At 43.8% G+C, this 6,000-nt stretch overlaps 1 protein-coding gene across 1 annotated transcript in view; it reads left to right on the forward strand.

Annotated features, from left to right (window-relative positions):
- The first annotated feature begins 4,018 nt into the window (after nt 1-4,018).
- TTC33 (tetratricopeptide repeat domain 33) overlaps nt 4,019-6,000 on the forward strand; it is a 44,683-nt gene continuing 42,701 nt past the window's right edge. The window contains exon 1 of the mRNA XM_042453787.1: nt 4,019-4,102. The gene's annotated coding sequence lies outside the window, so the exon portion shown is untranslated. The remainder of the gene's footprint in view (nt 4,103-6,000) is intronic.

The following is a 6,000-nucleotide window of genomic DNA, read 5'->3' on the forward strand; positions in this document are numbered from 1 at the left end:
GATGACTGTACATAACATGCTTGAAAGTGTATGGAAACTTGTTGCAGGTTTAGAAAAGTAGTAGCTGGTCAACATCAGTGACTATTCTTAAGGAATCCCAGAGGACTTCAAAGTTTATCAGACTTTCTGAAATATAGCTAGTTCCTCATTTTTTAAATATAGTGCTGGGTGTCCATGGAATTAACATATTCCAGGACATTGGTTCTCAACCTTTGGCCCTTTACCTGTTCTGAATTTCACATCCCAGAGTCCTTGATAATTCACCATGCTGGCTGGGAGTTGAAGTCATGCTACAGGTTAAGAACTATTTTATGGCAGATACATGATGACACAGAGGCCTATGAGATTTGCCCAGTACCTATGACTGCATATAGCAATAGCATTTGCATTTCTATACCACTTCATACTGAACTAAGCAGTCTCTAAGCGGTTTGCAATGTGTAAGCCAATTGCCCCCAATAAGCTGTGCAATCATTTTACCAACTTACAAAAGGATGGAAGGCTGAGTCGACCTTGCAGCCCCTCAGTATCGAACTCACAACATCGATCCGAAGGGAGAAGCGGAAGGTATAAATAAAAATGTATTGTTGTTGTTGTTGTTGTGGCTGCAATACTGGCATTTAACCACTGCACCACCAGGGGCTGTATTCAGTACACACCCCAATATCCTCTTCAATGTGCAGAAGTTCAGTACAAAGTGTTCCTGATTAAGTTGGTTTCCACCAATCTGCTCCATCTGATATAGCAATGGAGAACCAGTAGCCCTGCTGATGATGCTGGACTCTTCGCTCCCATCAATCCCAGCCAGTATGGTAGATTGTTATGGGAGTTGTAGTCTAGCAACATCTGGAGAGCCACAAGCTTCCCCATCCATACTCTTGACAATCCAGTCTTATCTTAGGACTGCAGCTGCTGTCTCTTGTCTTTAAATTTGGTTCTAGAGAGAAGCCCCATCTTTGAGTAAAAATATCGTCCATGCCTGTCCTACTGAATATCTTCTTTTTAAACTTATTTTTAAATTAACAGTAAAGTTAAAGGAGATACAAATCAATACTACATTTTGTTACATCCCTACTGGATATCTTTTGGCTGTGAATGGTACTGAAGGCCTGCATGCAAACTACCTGCTTTTTAACTGAGCAAGCCCCCATACTATGGAGAGTCTGGGCTGGAAGTGATAGAAGATAGAGTCCAAAAAACCACTTGCCTTTTCCTTGTGGTCTCTCTGGGACAAAAATGGCCATCTGTTAGTCTCTTAGAGGCTCACGATGTCGACACATCACTAATGATAATCTGAGAACTATGTTGGGAGTAAATGTGAAAATAACAACACTAGACGTAATGCAAAACAAATGTAAGTGTACACAACTCTAGAAAGTGGAACAGAAGGAAAAGGCTGAAAATGTGTTTTTTTTAAAAGTGGGAAGCCAAGACATGTTTTCATTTTGGAACTGGAAAGGATTATATTTGCAATGGTTGCTTCCAAACTATTCATAATTATTAAGTAGCACTAATTATACTTTATGTGGAGTTAATACCTTCAGTGAGACTAATGGTCTTTTCAAATGCCTGCAGATTTATAAGCAAATTATGTATGCAAATCTTGGTTGATACAGTATAGTTTTAAAGTAGTGAACACTATCCAGCATCAAATTAAAAATATCCTTTGAATTTTAGTTCCAAATTTTGGAATACATCAGAAAATATTACTATAATCTTTTTCTTGTGACTCGTAAAAAGGCTCATAATCTTTAGTTATTTGCTCGCAAACACTGAAATCCTACAGAAGAACTCAGAATGGTATTCCTAAAATATTCAGGTTCTTGGGAAATACACTTCGGTAGAAGAAGAGGAAGTGGTAACAAAATGTTACAATGAGGAATGTACAGTGCTCCCTCGGGTTACGAAATTAATTCGTTCCGCAGCCGCTTTCGTAACCCGAAAAGCCTTCGCAAGCCGAAAACCCATAGGCGCTAATGGGGAAAAGCCGCGTTTCGTGCGAAAAAGCGCCGAAAAGCACCAAAAAATTTTTTCGTAACCCGAAAAAACATTCGTAACCCGGAACAGTTATTTCCTATGGGATTTTTTCGTATCCCGGAAATTTCGTAACCTGGGTATTTCGTATCCCGGGGTACCACTGTACCTTTATGAGCTCCAAAACACATGGCAGAAATAATCCAGTTTGAGACGGTTTTAACTGTTTTGGCTAATTGCTTGGAAATCCCAAGAACTGTAGTTTGTTGTGGCACCAGAGCTCTTTGACAGAGAAGGGGGGCTAAATGTCTCACAAAACTACAGATCCCAGAATTCCCTAGGATTGAGCCAGGGCAGTTAAAGCAGTTTCTGTTCTAAGATTTTCAGCATTCTCTTTCTCCCTCCTCATATAGATAGGGATGTCCTGCATGCAACCTCTTTGTCTCATCCAAGCTAACTGTTGTGATTTAGGTACTCCCCCTTTTTTGGACTCACACACACTTCCCAAAGATTTTCTCCTGACCTGTTGGGTTCTCCATCTTCCTTCTCTATCAGCTTTCTTTGGAAAGATGGTGAGATAAATATTTCTTCTTAACCTGAACTATTCACTAGCTAGATTGGGTTTGTACTACAAGCTACTTGTGTTGTTTTCTGAGTCAGTCTCAATTCTTAGGCGAGTATAGTTAGACCAGGACAAGTTTTCTGCTACTCTGCTGATTTAAAGCTGGACCCTAACAGGCTTGGCTTTGATGATTTTGATATTTAAATATTTTTGTTTCCTATCCAAAGGCTGAAGTGAAGCCTTAGGAAACTCAAATTGCCCTACAGTTTCAAACTGGATCATTTCTGGAGTGTGTTTTGAACCTGAAATGCCAGCTCAAATCCATGCCCATGTTTGATTCCACAAAAGTTCCCTTTTTCTCTGTTCCCTGTTAACACTGGCTTTCTGTGGCCACAAAGCCCTCTCCTACTTGGGCTGATTATTATAATCATTAGCATTATTATTAAGCAATTTACACAGCGCTGTACATACAATCATACTAGTGGTTTTCCACGGCCAAGCAGGGATTCGAGCCCTGGTCTCCAGAGTCCTAATGCAATGATTAGATTATTATTTCCTCCTCAATAGAATGGAAGTGGAGAGGCTTGTAGTGTGTGTAGTTGAGGAGTGTGAATCTTATGCCCTTCCAAATACTGTTAGGACTACAACACCTAGCATGCTAAAAATTGGGAGCCAAGCAATAGAGATGTAGGAGCACACACTATCAGCCCCAGAACACCCCAGGGACATCAACATCACTGGCTCTTTAAGGGATTTTGGACTTCAGCTCCCAGAATCCCACACTATTGGCTAACATGGCGGAGGCTTCTGGGAGCTGAAGTCCAAAACTCTTAAAAGGGCCCAGTTTGAGGACCACTGATCGGTGACCTCCATTCTAACCATCTGCCGGGGGGGGGGAGTCAAACTACAAATCCCAGGATTCCATAGGATGGAACCATGCCAAACTGCATCATTTCTTCAATATATGAGCGAGGGCCTCTTTAAGTACACCTTCGGGGCACAAAATGGTTTCCAGGCTCAAGTACTGTACTATCTATTTATGTCTTTCCCCGCTGCCTTTCAAGCCTATCCCACTCAGCCCTCAAGTTATTAATTAAACGGACTACAAGTCCCAGCATGCTCTTCGGTGCGGGACCTAAGATGGCTGCCACCTAGAGCGTGGGTTTCCTTCCCTATCTTGGCCTACGCTGGAGTCCTACGACTGTCTGTGCCATAGAGGTATAGTAAGATGTTAGAGCGACACAAAAGTCCCCACTTCCGGTTCACGTTGACAGTTCGATAAGCGAGAGAGAGAGTTCTCTTTATCCCTGCACCTCTTTGGCCTATATACGACTGTGGAGTCCATAGAGGTATAACAAGTTGTCAGCGTTTACACTTCCGGTAAACGTTCAAAGCCGGAAAACTTCCGGTCAGCCTTTTCACTTAAGGTTAAGAGCGAGGAGGGGAATCGACTTCCGCCCCAGACCGGAAGTCTTCCTTGAAACCATAGAGGCAGGTGGCAGAGTGTCTCCATTTCCGGTTCGGGGGAGGCGGGGCTTAACCCAGAGGCGAAGAGGAAAGATCCAGGTAAGAAGAGTAGCTTTCTATAGCTATGGACTGTCAATGCGCGGAGGGAGGGCAGGAATGTTCCCAGTGTTGCCTAGCAACGGCGGGGCTCTTCCTTAGAGCTGCAGGGGCAGAATTGATGGCTCACAGGGAATTCTGGGATTTGTAGTTTTGTGAGACATTTTAGCCCTTCTCTGTCAGAGAGAGCTCTGGTGCAACAACAAAAACTACAGTTCCCAGGATTCCTTAGCACTGAGCCAGGGCAGTTAAAGTGGTCTCAGACTGGATGATTTCTGTGGTGCAGATGCAGCCCCTACTGCAGGAGGATGATGATGATGATGGTTATTAATTTTGTTTCAATTGAAACATCCCATACATATACCCCAATGCATACATTGCTAATTAATTCACATTTTTCACTGAAACATCCATCATAAGCATTCATCTTATCTATATACGTAAACATCTTGACACACAGAAGTCAGTTCCTCACTATGTTAAAAACTGATTTTGAATTAGATCCAGAACTGTATTTACTCAATATCACAGCACCATTAGATCACAGATTAGCAAAGGCATATAGTGCATTTAGAAGGCTTCACAAAAGAGTCTGGAGTAACAAACACTTGAGGCGAAGCACAAAAATCAGTGTGTATAGAGCCATTGTACTGTCTATTCTCCTCTATGGGTCTGAAACATGGGTCACCTATCGCCAGCACCTATGACTCCTTGAACGCTTTCATCAGCGCTGTTTACGCACAATTCTAAATATACACTGGACTGACTATGTGACAAATGTTGCTGTCCTTGAGCAAGCAGGGATCACCAGCATTGAGGCCATGCTATTGAGGATGCAGCTGCGCTGGGCAGGACACGTTTCTAGGATGAAGGACCATCGCCTCCCCAAGGTAGTATTGCACAGTGAACTTGCCACGGGTCAAGAGCGTAAGAGGGCTGCCCCAAAGAAGAGATACAAGGACTCCCTGAAACAACATCTCAGGCTTGGCCAAATTGATCATCAACAATGGTCCTCCCTGGCCTCACATCAGGAGGCATGGAGACGCACTATCCATGATGCTGCAGCCTTTTTGGAAAGCTCATGCCAAATGAATCTTGAAGAGGAACGACAACGCAGAAAGAACCACAACCTGGAAACATCACCCAAGACTTTCCACTGTGCTTTCTGCAATCGGACCTGTTTGTCCCGGATTGGCCTTTTTAGTCACCAACGCACTTGTACAAAGCACGGGATGAATCCTTCCTAAATCTTTGCTCGTGAAGCAAAGCCAGAGAGAGAGATTAGGGAAAACAAATGAAAATTAAATTTTGGAAGATACATATTTAATAACAGCTGCGCGAGATTACTAATTGCCCCAAAATTGGAAAAAACTGAGAAAACTCCAAAAAAGAGAGGGATGGAAATAGAAAGTATATGAAATGAAAGAAGTGGATAGGGTAACAGCTATATTATACACACACACACAAGATATGGAAAAGTAGGACAAAGAATGGAAACCAGTGATTAGGGTTGCTATAGTACCGGATCTCCAAACCGGGAAAAATGTAGGACAACATTTTCAAATGTAGGACACACAAAAATATGTCCTACATTTGAAAATTCTGTCCTACATTTTATCTCGTGATCGCGGCGGGGAGCGGAGGCCAAGCGGCGAGGGAAAGCCTCCACTTAAGGAGGCTTTCCCTCCCCGCCTGGGCCCCGGGCCTCGCCACGATCGGAGGCCAGGATCGGGGCCTCGCCTCATTCCTGGCCCCCGCAGGGACCAGGAAGGAGGCGAGCAGGCCGCTGGCCATCGCCAGGGCCTCTCCTTGTTTCTGGCCCCCGTGGGGACCAGGAAAGAGGTGAGGAGCCGGCGGCAATCACCAGGGCCTCGCCTCGTTCCTGGCCCCCTCAGGGACCA

Source organism: Sceloporus undulatus, chromosome 2 (genome assembly GCF_019175285.1).
Source record: "Sceloporus undulatus isolate JIND9_A2432 ecotype Alabama chromosome 2, SceUnd_v1.1, whole genome shotgun sequence".
Lineage (NCBI taxonomy): Eukaryota > Metazoa > Chordata > Lepidosauria > Squamata > Phrynosomatidae > Sceloporus > Sceloporus undulatus.